Source organism: Schistocerca serialis, chromosome 4, assembly GCF_023864345.2.
Source record: "Schistocerca serialis cubense isolate TAMUIC-IGC-003099 chromosome 4, iqSchSeri2.2, whole genome shotgun sequence".
NCBI lineage: Eukaryota > Metazoa > Arthropoda > Insecta > Orthoptera > Acrididae > Schistocerca > Schistocerca serialis.
The window spans coordinates 459,717,740-459,736,680 of NC_064641.1; positions in this window are offsets into that span (position 1 = coordinate 459,717,740).

Below are 18,941 nucleotides of genomic sequence, written 5' to 3' on the forward strand. Positions count from 1 at the left end.
CGCGTGGCGGGTCGGCGGGTCCTGCCTTGGAGGAGGACGGGGCGGGACGCTGGGAGCTGGGAGCTGGCCCGGCAGGTAGTGATCAGCGACGGCCGCGCTTATCAGGATCAGAGCCGGCGCGGCCACTTGCTAACGGTACCCGCGTTTCGACAGCTGCTCAAACAGAACGGGGGCACGCTCTCTGCTCTGTTCTGGCCGCCACACACGCACGCACACACTCTCACAAATTCGAGGAGGTGCGTCGCCCGATTGTTCTGCAAGCGTCAATTAACTTTTAGCGGAAAAAAAGGAGAGATTCATTCTCCTTGCCGAACTGGCTCCCCGACTGGCTTCCAGGGCTTTTGTTTTTGGCATTCGCTGGCGACGACCCGATGCGCGTAAAAACGTCCCGAAATGCTACGGCGGACTGTCTTAATGATCCCGGGGCCGATAATGAAGTTCCTTGCCGCCTTAATGACAGGGAGGACTCCATTCAGCAGCTTGTTGCAATTCAAGTGCAAATCCGCTGGCGGCGCTAATCACCTGCAAGCTTCTTTCAGCTCTACGGTGGCTTTGCAGCAAGGTTAGACTTACGTTGTTTTCCAACAAATGAAAGACGTTGTCCACTCATCAGCATGAAAATTAATATGTTTTTAAAATTAAATCTCATGTTTGTAGTACATTTCTGTCGAAATCTATTTCTGTGTGTCCGGTAATCCACTGTTCAAGTTCAGCTAATTCACTTTACGCTGGCGTAACGGAGACAAGAACAAAACAAGTGCGTCGTACAGCCCACGAAATCGTGTTTGACACAGCGCTGCATCACTACTTGTCACACTATGCGAAACGAAAAAGTCGAAATTTTACCGTCGATTTCGCCCTTTTTGACTCGGTGATCAGACAAGCAGCTGGATTTCGTTTAGCGAAGAATTTAATTAATAGAGCTAGCGGGTTTGGCTTCGACAAATCGAGGAATCCGGCGCTTTCTTTAATAAGCTTGCTAAGATGTCGCTGTAGTTCAGCTCACAATGACGCATCGCTATCCCACCATGAGTGCAACCGTGTAGTGACAAATTCAATTTATGTGTACTTCTTTGCCTTCGATCAACGTCTCTGGTTCCGCGCATGCGCTGTGGCACGGTCTGAGGGTTTAAATAGTTCAAATGCTTCAAATGGCTCTAAGCGGTATGGCACTTAACATCTGAGGTCATCAGTTGCCTAGACTTAGAACTACTTAACCTAACTAACCTAAGGACATCACACACATCCATGCCCGAGGCAGGATTCGAACCAGCGACAGTAGTAGCAGCGCGGTTCCGGACTGAAGCGCCTAGAACCACTCGGCCACAGCGGCCAGCTTCTGCGGGTTTAAAGCGACGGTGTCAGAGCACTGCTGTGCCTAGCTGACTAGCCTTAGTCCCAAGTATGTGTGTATGTTTTAAAACGTCAAGAAACTAATACAAGTAAACTAATCTTTCTATTAATCAATTAATGTTAATGTTCACCCTTCTAGCTATCTGATATCAGCTGTAGCTTCTCGTAGGACACCGGTCAGTTGTTGTTGTTGTGGTCTTCAGTCCTGAGACTGGTTTGATGCAGCTCTCCATGCTACTCTATCCTGTGAGAGCTTTTCCATCTCCCAGTGCCTACTGCAACCTAAATCCTTTTGAATCTGTTTCGTGTATTCATCTCTTGGTCTCCCTCTACGATTCTTACCCACCACGCTGCCCTTTTTTTTTTTTTTGGTCATCAGTCTACTGACTGGTTTGATGCGGCCCGCCACGAATTCCTTTCCTGTGCTAACCTCTTCATCTCAGAGTAGCACTTGCAACCTACGTCCTCAATTATTTGCTTGACGTATTCCAATCTCTGTCTTCCTCTACAGTTTTTGCCCTCTACAGCTCCCTCTAGTACCATGGAAGTCATTCCCTCATGTCTTAGCAGATGTCCTATCATCCTGTCCCTTCTCCTTATCAGTGTTTTCCACATATTCCTTTCCTCTCCGATTCTGCGTAGAACCTCCTCATTCCTTACCTTATCAGTCCACCTAATTTTCAACATTCGTCTGTAGCACCACATCTCAAATGCTTCCATTCTCTTCTGTTCCGGTTTTCCCACAGTCCATGTTTCACTACCACACAATGCTGTCCTCCAGACGTACACCCTCAGAAATTTCTTCCTCAAATTAAGGCCGGTATTTGATATTAGTAGACTTCTCTTGGCCAGAAATGCCTTTTTTGCCATTGCGAGTCTGCTTTTGATGTCCTCCTTGCTCCGTCCGTCATTCGTTATTTCACTGCCTAGGTGGCAGAATTCCTTAACTTCATTGACTTCGTGACCATCAATCCTGATGTTAAGTTTCCCGCTGTTCTCATTTCTACTACTTCTCATTACCTTCGTCTTTCTCCGATTTACTCTCAAACCATACTGTGTACTCATTAGACTGTTCATTCCGTTCAGCAGATCATTTAATTCTTCTTCACTTTCACTCAGGATAGCAATGTCATCAGCGAATCGTATCATTGATATCCTTTCACCTTGTATTTTAATTCCACTCCTGAACCTTTCTTTTATTTCCATCATTGCTTCCTCGATGTACAGATTGAAGAGTAGGGGCGAAAGGCTACAGCCTTGTCTTACACCCTTCTTAATACGAGCACTTCGTTCTTGATCATTCACTCTTATTATTCCCTCTTGGTTGTTGTACATATTGTATATGACCCGTCTCTCCCTATAGCTTACCCCTACTTTTTTCAGAATCTCGAACAGCTAGCACCATTTTATATTGTCGAACGCTTTTTCCAGGTCTACAAATCCTATGAAAGTGTCTTGATTTTTCTTTAGCCTTGCTTCCATTATTAGGCGTAACGTCAGAATTGCCTCTCTCGTTTCTTTACTTTTCCTAAAGCCAAACTGATCGTCACCTAGCGCATTCTCAATTTTCTTTTCCATTCTTCTGTATATTATTCTTGTAAGCAGCTTCGATGGATGAGCTGTTAAGCTGATTGTGCGATAATTCTCGCACTTGTCAGCTCTTGCCGTCTTCGGAATTGTGTGGATGTTGCTTTTCCGAAAGTCAGGTGGTATATCGCCAGACTCATATATTCTACACACCAACGTGAATAGTCGTTTTGTTGCCACTTCCCCCAATGATTTTAGAAATTCTGATGGAATGTTATCTAACCCTTCTACCTTATTTGACCGTAAGTCCCCCAAAGCTCTTTTTAAATTACGATTCTAATACTGGATCCCCTATCTCTTCTAAATCGACTCTAGTTTCTCTTCTATCACATCAGACAAATCTTCACCCTCATAGAGGTATTCAATGTATTCTTTCCACCTATCTGCTCTCTCCTCTGCATTTAACAGTGGAATTCCCGCTGCACTCTTAATGTTAAAACCGTTGCTTTTATTGTCACCAAAGGTTGTTTTGACTTTCCTGTATGCTGAGTCTGTCCTTCCGACAATCATATCTTTTTCGATGTCTTCACATTTTTCTTGCAGCCATTTCGTCTTAGCTTCCCTGCACTTCCTATTTATTTCATTCCTCAGCGACTTGTATTTCTGTATTCCTGATTTTCCCGGAACATGTTTGTACTTCCTCCTTTCATCAATCAACTGAAGTATTTCTTCTGTTACCCATGGTTTCTTCGCAGCTACCTTCTTTGTACCTATGTTTTCCTTCCCAACTTCTGTGATGGCCCTTTTTAGAGATGTCCATTCCTCTTCAGCTGTACTGCCTACTGCGCTATTCCTTATTGCTGTATCTATAGCGTTAGAGAACTTCAAACGTATCTCGTCATTGCTTAGTACTTCCGTATCCCACTTCTTTGCGTATTGATTCTTCCTGACTAATGTCTTGATCTTCAGCCTACTCTTCATCACTACTATATTGTGATCTGAGTCTATAACTTCTTCTGGGTACGCCTTACAATCCAGTATCTGATTTCGGAATCTCTGTCCGACCGTGATGTAATCTAATTGAAATCTTCCCGTATCTCCCGGCCTCTTCCAAGTATACCTCCTCCTCTTGTGATTCTTGAACAGGGTATTCGCTATTACTAGCTGATACTTGTTACAGAACTCAATTAGTCTTTCTCCTCTTTCATTCCTTGTCCCAAGCCCATATTCTCCTGTAACTCTTTCTTCTACTCCTTCCCCTACAACTGCATTCCAGTCGCCCACGACTATTAGATTTTCGTCCCCCTTTACATACTGCATTACCCTTTCAATATCCTCATACACTTTCTCTATCTGTTCATCTTCAGCTTGCGACGTCGGCATGTATACCTGAACTATCGTTGTCGATGTTGGTCTGCTGTCGATTCTGATTAGAACAACCCGGTCACTGAACTGTTCACAGTAACACACCCTCTGGCCTACCTTCCTATTAAAAACAATCCTACACCTGTTATACCATTTTCTGCTGCTGTTGATATTACCCGATACTCATCTGACCAGAAATACTTTTCTTCCTTCCACTTCACTTCACTGACCCCCACTATATCTAGATTGAGCCTTTGCATTTCCCTTTTCAGATTTTCTAGTTTCCCTACCAAGTTCAAACTTCTGACATTCCACGCCCCGACTCGTAGGACGTTATCCTTTCGTTGATTATTCAATACTAAATTGGTGATCCCTTGATGTCTCAGAACATGTCCTACCAACCAATCCCTTCTTCTAGTCAAGTTGTCCCACAACTTTCTCTTGTGCCCAATCCTATTCAATACCTCCTCATTAGTTATATGATCTACCCATCTAATCTTCAGCATTCTTCTGTAGCACCACATTTCGAAAGCTTCTATCCTCTTCTTGTCCAAACTAGTTATCGTCCATCTTTCACTTCCATACAGGTCTACGCTCCATACAAATACTTTCGGAAACGACTTCCAGACACTTAAATCTATATTCGATGTTAACAAATTTCTCTTCTTCAGAAACGCTTTCCCTGCCATTGCCAGTCTACATTTGATGTCCTCTCTACTTCGACCGTCATCAGTTATTTTGCTCCCCAGATAGGAAAACTACTTTACTACTTTAGGTGTCTCATTTCCTAATCTAATTCCCTCGGCATCACCCGACTTAATTCGACTACATTCCATTATCCTCGTTTTGCTTTTGTTGATGTTCATCTTATACCCTCCTTTCATGACTCTGTCCGTTCCGTTCAACTGCTCTTCCAAGTCCTTTGCTGTCTCTGACAGAATTACAATGTCTTCGGCGAACCGCAAAGTTTTAATTTCTTCTCCATGGGTTTTAATACAAACTCCGAATTTTTCTTTTGTTTCCATCACTGCTTCCTCAATATACAGATTGAATAACACCGGGGATAGGATACAACACTGTCTCACTCTCTTCCCAACCACTGCCTCCCTTTCATGCCCCTCGACTGTTATAACTGCCATCTGGTTTCTGTTCAAATTGTAAATAGTCTCTCGCTCTCTGTTCAAATGGCTCTGAGCACTATGGTACTTAACTTCTAAGCTCATCAGTCCCCTAGAACTTAGAACTACGTAAACCTAAATAACTTAAGGACATCACACACATCCATGCCCGAGGCAGGATTCGAACCTGCGACCGTAGCGGTCACGCTTTCGCTCTCTGTATTTTACCCTTGCCGCCTTCAGAATTTGAAAGAGAGTATTCCATTCAACATTGTCAAAAGTTTTCTCTAAGTCTACAAATGCTAGAGACGTAGGTTTGCCTTTCCTTAATCTAGCTTCTAAGATAAGTCGTAGGGTCAGAATTGCCTCACGTGTTCCAATATTTCTACGGAATCCAAACTGATCTTCCCCGAGATCGGCTTCTACCAGTTTTTCCTTTCGTCTGTAAAGAATTCGCGTTAGTATTATGCATCCGTGACTTATTAAACTGATAGTTCGGTAATTTTGACATCTGTCAGCACCTGCTATCTTTGGGATTGGATTTATTATATTGTTCTTGAAGTCTGAGGATATTTCGCCTGTCTCATACATCTTGCTCACCAGATGGTGAATTTTTGTCAGGACTGGCTCTCCCAAGGCTGTCAGTAGTTCAAATGGAATGTTGTCTGCTCCCGGGGCCTTGTTTCGACTGAGATCTTTCTGTGCTCTGTCAAACTCTTCACGCAGCATCATATCTCCCATTTCATCTACATCTACATCCTCTGTCATTTCCGTAATACTGTCCTCAAGTACATTGCCCTTGTATAGACCCTCTATATAGTCCTTCCACCTTTCTACTTTCCCTTCTTTGTTTAGAACTGGGTTTCCCTCTGAGCTCTTGATATTCATACAAGTGGTTCTCTTTTCTCCAAAGGTCTCTTTAATTTTCCTGTAGGCAGTATCTGTCTTACCCCTAGTGAGATAAGCCTCTACATCCTTACATTTGTCCTCTAGCCATCCCGGCGTAGCTATTTTGCACTTCCTGTCGTTCTCATTTTTGAGACGTTTGTATTCCTTTTTGCCTGCTTCATTTACTGCTTTTTTATATTTTCTCCTTTCATCAGTTAAATCAATGTTTCTTCTGTTACCCAAGGATTTCTACCAGCCCTCGTCCTTTTACCTACTAGATCCGCTGCTGTCTTCACTAGTTCCTCTCTCAAAGCTACCCATTCTTCTTCTACTGTATTTCTTTCCCCCATTCCTGTCAATTATTCCCTTATGCTCTCCCTGAAACTCTGTACAAGCTCCTGTTTAGGCAGTTTATCTATGTCCCATCTCCTTAAATTGCCACCTTTTTGCAGTTTCTTCAGTTTTAATCTACAGTTCATAAGCAATAGATTGTGGTCAGGGTCCAAATCTGCCCCTGGAAATGTCTTACAATTTAAAACCTGGTTCCTAAATCTCTGTCTTACCATTATATAATCTATCTGATACCTTTTAGTATCTCCAGGGTCCTTCCATGTATACAACCTTGTTTTATGATTCTTGAACCAAGTGTTAGCTATGATTAAGTTGTGCTCTGTGCAAAATTCTATCAGGCGGCTTCCTCTTTCATTTCTTAGCCCCAATCCATATCCACGTACTATGTTTCCTTCTCTCCGTTTTCCTAGTACCGAATTCCAGTAACCCATGACTATTAAATTTTCATCTCCCTTCACTATCTGAATAATTTCTTTTATTTCATCATACATTTTTTCAATTTCTTCGTCATCTGCAGAACTAGTTGGCATATAAACTTGTACTACTGTAGTAGGCGTGGGCTTCGTGTCTATCTTGGCCACAATAATGCGCTCATTATGCTGTTTGTAGTAGCTTATCCGCACTTCTATTTTTTTATTCATTATTAAACCTACTCCTGTATTACCCCTATTTGATTTTGTATTTATAACCCAGTATTCGCCTGACCAAAAGTCTTGTTCCTCCTGCCAGCGAACTTCACTAATTCCTACTATATCTAACTTTAACCTATGCATTCCCCTTTTTAAATTTTCTAACCCACCTGTTCGATTAAGGGATCTGACATTCCACGCTCCGATCCGTAGAACGCCTGTTTTCTTTCTCCTGATAACAACATCTTTCTGGGTAGTCCCCGCTCGGAGATCCAAATGGGGGACTATTTTACCTCCGGAATATTTTACCCAAGAAGACGCCATCATCATTTAACCATACAGTAAAGCTGCATGCACTCGGGAAAAATTACGGCTGTAGTTTCCCCTTGGTTTCAGCCTTTGGCAGTACCAGCACAGCAAGGCCGTTTTGGTTGGTGTTACAAGGCCAGATCAGTCAATCATCTAGACTGTTGTCCCTACAACTACTGAAAAGGCTGCTGCCCCTCTTCAGGAACCACACGTTTGTCTGGCCTCTCAACAGATACGCCTCCGTTGTGCTTGCACCTACGGTACGGCTATTTGTGTCGCTGAGGCACGCAAGCCTCCCCACCAACGGCAAGGTCCATGGTTCTTGGGGTCAGTATCTACCTAAAAATTCACCAGATATTAGTTCCCTTGGTTCATAAATCGTATAGAGATCTTTCTTGTGCAATCACGGAAATATCAAGAAAACGTGAGTTGCAGTTGCCCTAATGTGTATTATTAGCAGTTTGTTCAATAAAAGAAATAATTTTTCCAAGAATCCGGATGCGTTTCAGTTACCCTAATGTGTATTATTAGCAGTTTGTTCAATAAAAGAAATAATTCTTCCAAGAATCCGGAATACGAACGGATATGTAGGTTCGACTGGGGCGGTGGGTACTGCTCTCGCATTGCACCACCGTACCCCAAGGACGCTTGATCTCACGGTATATGATTTTTATATCTGGGCTTGGTGAAAGACGCCATCTACGTGCCTCCTCTTCCAACAACTTCGCGTGAACTGCGACGACGCATAAAACCTACGGTGAGGGACGTGTTTCCAGAAGTGCAAGATGAATTTGACTATCGTCTGTATGTTTGTCATAGGTCTAGTGGCGATCACACTGAACGTTTTTATGGCTCTGAGCACTATGGGACTTAGCCAGCCGCTGGTGGCCGAGCGGTTCTAGGCGCTTCAGTCTGGAACCGCGCGACCGCTACGGTCGCAGGTTCGAATCCTGCCTCGGGCATGGATGTGTGTGGTGTCCTTAGGTTAGTTAGGTTTAAATAGTTCTACCTGTAAGTTCTAGGGGACTGATGACCTGAGATGTTAAGTCCCATAGTGCTCAGAGCCATTTGAACCATTTTGAACCACTATGGGACTTAACATCTGAGGTCATCGGTCCCCTAGAACTTAGAACTACTTATACCTAACTAACCTAAGGACATCACACACATCCATGCCCGAGGCAGGATTCGAACCTGCGACCGTAGCGGTCGTGCGGTTCCAGATTAACGCGCCTAGAACCGCCCGGCCTCACCGGCCGGCTGAACGTTTGTAAAGCTCAGTAATAACTTCGATCCTAAACGTAATTATAAAAAGTACTCAAAGTTTTACGTATCTGCAAGTAAAAGATACATTTATTGCCGAATGGTTCTTTTGAAAATGAAAACTTTTAGTGCTATGCGTAAGTTAAAATTCACCTCAAGTTTCTATCTTCCTTGATGTAGAAGATATAATCGTGTAAAATCAATTGCATCTTTTTCATACACCTTGTATATCGCCACCTCATAACTCTCATGTGTCTAGCTTGTGGTCCGCAAAGATGACTAGCTGTATACGTTTCGCTCAGCGCTGCCGAAGGTACAGCAAAACTGAACTAAACGCTCCGCACGAAGCGGTTTAAACGCCTCATTTGGCCGTCGGTACAGCAGAAGCCTTGCGTTATTTGAAAAGCAGCAAATTCGCGACCCATCGGACCAGACCGAACGCCTAAAGTCAGCTAGTGCCTCGTTTGTGTGTTCTCTGTACCGCTGAAGACGAGCAGTTATATGTGCCGCTCTGAGGAATGCCCTTTTGTTAGACAAACGACCCCAGATGTCCTTTTGCATGCAGTTAGCTTTCACAGTGCTGGCTCGGAAAGTGGCACTCCATTCACTGAAAGCAGCAATTCCTGTCGCGTTTGAAACCAATTGTCATCGAAACGGCGTGATACATCTCCAGATCCTGCAGGTTAAGAACATTTTACGACCTATGTTCTGACACGTCTGCGAGTGGTGCGGTGTTCCTTGTAGATATGTTGTGCTAGCGTACAAATGACATCAGGGCAGTAACTATAGTGGCAGCGTCAACTAAAAATTGTAAAGAATACACGAGAATTCACCCAGTTAGTAGTAAGCAGGCAGTCTTATGCAGTGGACGTGAGGCCGTAAATGTCAACGTTGTTGTGTCACAAATTACAATGGAGCAACACATCTAAATCAAGTGTTCAACACACTCCGGAATCCAGAACGAAATTTTCACTTTGCAGCTGAGGTTTGAAACTACCTGACAGATTAAAATTGTGCGCCGGCCCGAGACTCGAACTCAGGACCTTTGTATTTCGCGTGCAAGTGCTCTACCGTATAACCTACCCAACCACGACTCAGGACTTGTCCTCACAGCTTTAAGGGACCACACCGTGGTTCAGGTGGAGAAAAATCGATTTTAGGTTTTCATCATATTTCTATACATTAAGGTGTTATTTAAGTATGCTGAAAAGGATTTTGCGAAAAAAATTTTTGGAGCATTTAAAGAGCACTTTCCTACCACGTGTGTTTATGTGCCACGCCCACTTTTCTGTCACCCACTTTTCTGCATATAGATCTTTATATCCCCTACATTACACGTTAGGGATTTTTTTTGCTCCCGAGTGTGTTGGTTATCCTTGGAATAAAAGGGTCGGTATTCTTTTGTTTCTACTGTTTGTAGACAACACGCTTTTAAACACGCGGTTAGTTTAGTTCAAGTGTCATAGCGAGTAGTTGTTATACTTGCGTTTGCAGTGCTTGTTTTCGTGTGTTTGTTGTGTTTATTGACGATGAAGAAATGACAAGTTTAGAAATCTTTCTGTACAAGAGGTTGTATCGCCTGGCAACGATGTTTCTAATTGTAATTTTTCAAAAATTGCATCATCAAAGAAGCTCTCACCATTTCAAGAGAGTTACAACGAATTTACTGTAAGTGACAAGGGGTGCAGTGACATTATTATAAATATGAGAATATTATCAGATGTAATTTCTAAATTTGTAGAATGTAGACACTGTGGTCAGTCACAGAGTGTGAAAATTTGTGACAGTGCCAGTGGGAGAAAAGGCCTAGCAATTGCTTTGGATTTAATTTGCACTAAATGCTGAGCTGTGATTTCATTTATGAGTTCTTCAAAACCCCGATGCAAGTGGCCCTTATGAAATCAATACTAGATTAGTTCAGGCCTTACGATCCATTGGCAAGGGCATGACTGCAGGGAGAAAAATTTTGTTCATTGATCAGCTTATATCAGCCACCAAATAAATTTGAAAAACTGACTACAGTATTAAAGAAAGCTGTATGTGAGGTCAGTGAGGAAAGCATGAAACTGGCTGCTAGGGAAGCAGTGGAAGAAAATGATACAAGTTCCGACATTGCAGTTGCACTTGATAGAAGTTGGCAGAAAAGAGGACATACTTCTCTGAATGGAGTAGTGACTGCCACGAGTGTAGACACCGGTAAAGTGTTAGATGTGTAGATAATGTCTAAATATTGCAAATGTTGTGAAGTCAATGAACATAAAGAACACAACTGTGTGGCTAATTTTAGAGGAACAAGTGGTGGTATGGAAGTTCATGGGGTACAACAAATATTTCATCGCTCCGTAGAAACGAGAGGCGTACCGTACACCAAATATTTGGGCGATGGTGGCAGTAAGACATACAACAATGTGGTGAACTAGCCATATGGAGATGCCATTATTAGCAAAACAGAATGTGTAGGTCATGTTCAGAAACGTTTGGGAACAAGGCTAAGAAAACTAACTGTTGGTATGAGAGGAAAAAAAATTAGAATATAGAATATTGTTGACCGGACAGCGTCGGTAAACTAAAACTGAAATAGAAAACTTGCAGGTATAATATGGGCAGGCAGTTTGGAGAAATAAAGAAAACCTGGAGGCAATAAAGAGAGATGTTTGGGCCATATTCTTCCATAAGTCCTCTACTGATGATAAGCTATGTCATGGATTGTGTCCATCAGAAGAAAATTCGTGGTGCAAATACAACAGTGCTCAGGCAACTGGAGAAACTTATTCTCAACAGCATTCTCTTCCTGTTGCTTGCTGTTATTACAGCAATTAAACCACTTTTCAGAGAGTTGGCTCATCCTGATCTAATAAGGAAATGTTTGCATGGGCAGACACAGAACTCAAACGAATGTTTCAATAGCATAATTTGGAACCGGCTTCCTAAAACTGTATTTGTAGGCATGCATACAATGAAACTAGGAGTTCATGATGCTGTTATTACATTCAATTGTGGTAAAATTGGAAAGTGTTGGGTACTGAAAAAGCTGGGAATTAATCCTGGTGAAAATATGATCATTAGACTGCAACAGTGCGATAAAATGAGGATAGGCGGTGCAGACAGGTCTGCATCTAATATGGACAAGAAAGCAAGACAAACATCCAGGAAAGTGAAAAAGAAGCCGGAAGACCTGCTAGAGGCCTAAGAAAGCCATCATTTGCAGCAGGACAGTTTTAATTAACCATAAGTAACAAATTTCAAAAGTTTTTTCTTTAAAGTCAATTTCCCGCAAACTAAAATTTTCAGTAGATATGCCCCACTATCAGAAGCTATCACAGATAAATGAATGAAATTTTCAGAGACTCTGCATAACTTAAAAAGCCACCTCTGGTACTACATTAATTAATATTCCCCCATTAGGAACTTCACAAAGAATATTTTCTGCAGAAAAAACTTAATATTTTTTGTTAATAAATTTAAAAAAGTAATTCTTAAAAACTGTAAAGTGGATAAAGTAGATTTTAGTTCAGTTGACTCTATTAGCATCATGTAACATACAGTAAACATATTAAGTGCCTGCTTCAAATAGTTTTTTTCATAAATGGGTCAAATACTCGCCTAAATTAACATGGGTTAGAAAGTTAGGGTGTTGTCCCCTTAATTCGACCAGTACTCCTACCTCCCAAACTTCACATAAGTTCTCCTGCAGACCTTGCAGTAGTAGCACTCGATGGGTAGCTCCGATGCCGGCGTGGCAACGGTCAGAGGGTTAGCTGTCCTCTGTAATAATTAAAAAAAAAAAAAAAAACTGAGTGAATCTATCAAAGATGAACTTGAACCGTCGTCATGGGTCGTCCACCCCGAACGAATGCAAAAAACGATAATGAACAAAATGAGACAAAAAAGAGGGTAGAGCACTTGCCCGCGAGAGGCAAAGGTCCGAGTTCGAGTGTCGGTCCTGTACAGTTTCAATCTGCCATTAAGTTTCACACACCGAAATGTTTTGAGGAATAAAAACGTGTATGGAACGTTTGCCACTCTCACCTGGCCCTCGACACAAACAACAAGTGGACGTCTGCCGCGACTTGATTGAAGTACAAAAAATGGCTCTGAGCACTATGGGACTCAACTGCTGTGGTCATAAGTCCCCTAGAACTTAGAACTACTTAAACCTAACTAACCTAAGGACATCACACACATCCACGCCCGAGGCAGGATTCGAACCTGCGACCGTAGTGGTCGTGCGGTTCCAGACTGTAGCGCCTTTAACCGCTCGGCCACTCCGGCCGGCGATTGAAGTACAAATCACGGACAGTTATTTTCTGGTTTTCTGAAAAAAATATCACAGGGGACGAGAGTTGACGTTATTGGTACGAACCTAAAAAATAAAGGTAAAGCGCAGAAATTCGTATGTTTGTTTTCTATGTTGTAGCCAAGTAGTTTGAGACCATAAATTATATAATACTTGAAACATTAGTGACCAGTGCGATCATTTAAAGGGTGACTAATATCTGACCGTTGAGGTTATGAATCCCTATATACACACATCAAAAGAAGTTTAGCATCATGACCGTTTCAGAACTCCTGAGGATATTGTATCACAGACAGAGTCCTTTTGACTGTTCAGAGATGTCATTACACCCGCTAAAGATGTAAACAACCAGGCATGAGCAGCGCCTATTAGACGGAGGGGATCCGACAGCCGTCATTCCACCAGGAAGGAGGTACATGGCTCATATTGTCTATAGTTCAACCATGCCTAGACGGTCAATACCGCGGTTCGATCGCGTCCGCATTGTTACTTTGTGCCAGGAAGGGCTCTCAACAAGTGAAGTGTCCAAGCGTCTCGGAATGAACCAAATAAATGTTGTTCGGATATGGAGGAGATACAGAGAGACGGGAACGTCGATGACATTCCTCGCTCAGGCGGCCCAAGGGCTACTACTGCAGTGGACGACCGCTACCTACGGATTATGGCTCGGCGGAACTTTGACAGCAACGCTACCATGTTGAACAATGCTTTTCATGAAGCCACAGGACGTCGTGTGTGCGAAATACGCTGCATGATGCGCAACTTCACTCCCGACGTCCATGGCGAGGTCCGTCTTTGCAACCACGACACCATGCTGCGCGGTACAGATGGGCCCAACATGCCGAATGGACCGCTCAGGATTGGAATCACGTTCTCTTCACCGATGAGTGTCGCATATGGCTTCAACCAGAAAATCTTCGGAGATGTGTTTGGAGGCAACCCAGTCAGGCTAAACGCCCCCACCCTGTCCAGCGAGTGCAGAAAGGTGGAGGTTCCCTGATGTTTTGGGGTGGCATTATGCGGGGCCGACGTAACGGCTGTACGATACGTGAAAGCCATCCTCCAACCGATAGTGCAACCGTATTGGCAGCATACTGGCGACGCATTCGTCTTCATGGACGACAATTCGCGCCCCCACCGTGTACGTCTTGTGAATGACTTCCTTCAGGGTATCGACATCGCTCGACTAGAGTGACCAGAATGTTCTCCAGACATGAACCCTATTGACAATGCCTGGGATAGATTGAAAAGGGCTGTTTATGGACGACGTGACCCACCAACCACTCTGAGGGATCTACGCCGAATCGCCGTTGAGGAGTGGGACACTCTGGACCAACAGTACTTTGATGAGCGTGTGAATAGTATGCCACGATGAATACAGGCATGCATCAATGCAAGAGGACGTGCTACTAGGTATTCGAGGTACCGCTGTGTACAGCAATCTGGATAACCACCTCTGAAGGTCTCGCCTTATGGTGGTACAACATGCTATGTGTGGTTTTCATGAGCAATAAAAAGGGCGGAAATGATGTTTATGTTTATCTCTATTCCAATTTTCTGTAAAGGTTCCGGAACCCTCGAACCGAGGTGATGCAAAACATTTTTGATGTGTGTATTATTAAGATATGTGAATATATGCATGTTCCACATCTCCTCCTACACTACTGGAGCGAGCTGAACCAAACTTGCTACACATATTAATTACAGTATGAAAAGTAGCGCCACGGGAGTGAGGGCCACCTACCGTTCAAATGGGTGGCAGGGAAAAAGTAGTGTATCCCACGACACACAGATATCGAGACTTTATTCATCCAGTACTTGAAAATGAGAAGACTCATGACGTACAACAAACTTTACACATAATTTGAAACGTTTACGACACTTTCTCTCGGTGACACGGCCCACAAAATGATGAAAGTAAAGAAGTTTATCGCTCACTACATTTCCGCTGTTCCTGCAGTCAGACTGCCGCATGAAGCATGACGTTTTTAAATTATTACATATTTACTACTGACTCTATTCGCGAAACAAGTTGGAGACAGTATTGACGCATAGCAGTGAATGTACCTGCAAAATTATATCATTGTACTTCAGTCAGTCCAGGGCATAAGACGTCATAAAAGTTAAGCTGCGTGAAAACGAAACTGCAGGGCGAAATTTATTAGAGTTATATTGAAATACGTGTACAAGTATGTTAAACGTATATGATATCTATTTGACGTATGCTCACGTGGTCACAGCCATATTTAAAAGCTCGTCCTAAGCCCCTCCATCGATGTCAACCAAACTTGGTACACATGTTACTTATTTTCTGAGAGGAAACACTGTGGACAGGGCTAAAAACCACCAGCCTCTTATCGGGGTGGGAGTCATGGATAGAGAAGGGTAGGGGAGGTTGTGACCGCTCAATGTCATTCAATACGATCACGACGACTCCCCTCGATCGACGTTAGCACTAGTGGTGTCACTCGCCTTCAAACATGGCAGTGGACGTTTGCAAAATCCGTGACGCTAGCTCAATGGTAGTCAATTGATTTAAATGTTATTCCCGGCTGACTCTTAATTCAATTACTGCCACGGGGGTGAGAAGAAAGAACACATCCTGGTGATACCAGCATTATGCGTATTTAGATGTTCGATTAATCTGAGTGGTTTGCAATGTTCCAGCGATTCTATTCGAACTCTATGCTGATGTACCGACAAAGACCATTTTCGCAGATAAACATGCAAGTACGTAATGGATGTTCAGTTTCTCAATATAGTTCGTCGCACTCACACGTTATAGATCCGCTGTAAGAACAATTTCATGCATTTACATTTTTGGTATCCCACAATATTGGTTGACTAAATATTAAGACAATACGTTGTATACAACTTCCACAGATATTGTTTATCATGTAGTCAAGACTATGTAATGAAGCCAAAATCACGGATAAAATTGAAATGTAGTTTGTTTATTAACACTTTTATTTTCACTAACTAGAAATATGAATCGGGATTGGTGGTGATGATCCTATCCTTCTTTTCAGTATTAGAATGGTCGATATCGTGTTCTGAATAACGCGTGTCATATAATGTCCAAATATTGACACGACCCAGGCTCTCAATTCGGCACTTAAATGTCTATTCTTCGCTCTCGAAATGTTCGATGTGATTGTCTTTCACACGCAAGGTTAAATTTAACGGTGTATGCACTGTTTTCAGTATTTTAGGTCCCCGTTAATTAATATCTGGTAGTTAATAAGCGAACTATTTTTATGCTGGCGCGTTGTTTGTATCAGTTACCCCCGCAGCCGTCCAAGGATAAGATTCTCTTAATGTTCCGCGCACACGCGTTTCACAATCTTATAAAATGCAGAATTACGTAAACTATAGCTTTCCGTTGCGTACATCTTTCGTGGGTTCCACAAGCATAATAGTTTCCCAAGAGTATTTTTTCCCAGCTAACACAAAGTTCGAATTATGTTGTCGGAATCATTTTCACTTCACCAGACAATAAACGTCTCTGATCACTTAGTCACACGTAATGTATTTTAAACGTGCTTGAAGAGTCTTTAAATAATCTGCTTTACGAAATTCACAGTCGCGTACCACTTTTTCATCGACTAGACCGATCGCGATAACTGAAGGTAGAGAGCCCAATAATGTGTTACATGTTCTTTTACATGTATTAAAAAACAAACGCGCCTCTATATCTTTCTGTCCCGCTTGGTCTTTGCTACTTTGCTTTTTATTACTTTTCATTATATTGCTTCTTAGTAATACTGTGTGGTTATTAAAGTTTCTTATTACTGTCCCCTTTTTAATTCTTCCAAAATTAAGTCTATATATCCCCGATTTTAATTAATATGATGCTAATCGACACGCCTGCCCGCAAAGTACCGTTATAAGGTGGAGATTGAGATACAGAAATGGGGAAGCAAGAGATGGATACAGACAGAGGGGAGGAGATGGACAGACGGAAGCGGGAGGGGAAGGAGGAGATGGTCACTGAGAAGGGAGGCAGAGAAAGATTGGGAGAGGAGGAGACAGAGAGTGAGTGGCGGAAAAAGAGACAGGTAGAGAGAGGGGGCAGGAGGAGAAGGGCAGAGAGAGTATGAGGAGGAGATGGACCGGAAGAGGGGTGGGGGAGGAGGAGATGGACACTGAGAAGGGAGGCAGAGAGAGATCGGGGGAGGACAGAGAGAGAGTGGGGGAGGAGGAGATGGGCAGAGAGAGGGGGTAGGAGGAGAAGGGCAGAGAGGGGGTGAGGAGGAGATGGGAGGGGGAGGAGGAGATGGACACTGAGAACGGAGGCAGAGAGAGATCGGGGGAGGACATGGAGAAAGAGTGGAGGAGGAAGAGATGGACAGAGAGAGTGGGTAGGAGGTGAAAGGCCAAGTGGGGGTCAGGAGGAGATGGTTGGGGGAGGAGGAGATGGACACTGAGAAGGGAGGCAGAGAGAGATCGGGGGAGGACATGGAGAGAGAGTGCAGGAGAAAGAGATGGACAGAGGGAGTGGGTAGGAGGTGAAGGGCCGAGAGGGGGTGAGGAGGAGATGGTTGGGGGAGGAGGAGATGGACACTGAGAACCGAGGCAGAGAGAGATCGGGGGAGGACATGGAGAGAGAGTGGGGGAGGAAGAGATGGGCAGAGAGAGTGGGTAGGAGGTGAAGGGCAGAGAGGGAGTGAGGAGGAGATGGACCGAAAGAGGGGTGGGGGAGATGGACTCTGAGAAGGGAGGCAGAGAGAGATCGGGGGAGGACATGGAGAGAGAGTGGGGAAGGAAGAGATGGACAGAGAGAGTGGGTAGGAGGTGAAGGGCAGAGAGGGGGTAAGGAGGAGATGGACTGAATGAGAGGTTGGGGAGGAGGAGGAGATGGGCACTGAGAAGGGAGGCGGAGAGAGATCATGGGAGGACATGGAGAGAGAGTGGGGGAGGAAGAGATGGACAGAGAGAGTGGGTAGGAGGTGAAGGGCAGAGAGGGAGTGAGGAGGAGATGGACCGAAAGAGGGGTGGGGGAGATGGACTCTGAGAAGGGAGGCAGAGAGAGATCGGGGGAGGACATGGAGAGAGAGTGGGGAAGGAAGAGATGGACAGAGAGAGTGGGTAGGAGGTGAAGGGCAGAGAGGGGGTAAGGAGGAGATGGACTGAATGAGAGGTTGGGGGGGAGGAGGAGATGGGCACTGAGAAGGGAGGCGGAGAGAGATCATGGGAGGACATGGAGAGAGAGTGGGGGAGGAAGAGATGGACAGAGAGAGTGGGTAGGCGGAGAAGGGCAGAGAGGGGGTGAGGAGGAGATGGGTGGGGGAGGAGGAGATGGACACTGAGAAGGGAGGCAGAGAGAGATCGGGGGAGGACATGGAGAGAGAGTGGGGGAGGAAGAGATGGGCAGAGAGTGTGGGTAGGAGGAGAAGGGCAGAGAGAGGGTGAGGAGGAGATGGGTAGGGGAGGAGGAGATGGACACTGAGAAGGGAGGCAGAGAGAGATCGGGGGAGGACATAGAGTGAGGGAGGAAGAGATGGGCAGAGAGTGTGGGTAGGAGGAGAAGGCAGAGAGGGGGTGAGGAGGAGATGGACCGAAAGAGGGGTGGGGGATATGGACACTGAGAAGGGTGGCAGAGAGAGATCGGGGGAGGACATGCAGAGAGAGTGTGGGAGGAAGAGATGGACAGAGAGAGTGGGTAGGAGGTGAAGGGTAGAGCGGGGGTGAGGAGGAGATGGATCAAAAGAGAGGTGGGGGAGGAGGAGGTGGGCACTGAGAAGGGAGGCAGAGATAGATCATGGAAGGACATGGAGAGAGAGTGGTGGAGGAAGAGATGGACAGAGAGAGTGGGTAGGAGGTGAAGGGCAGAGGGAGTGT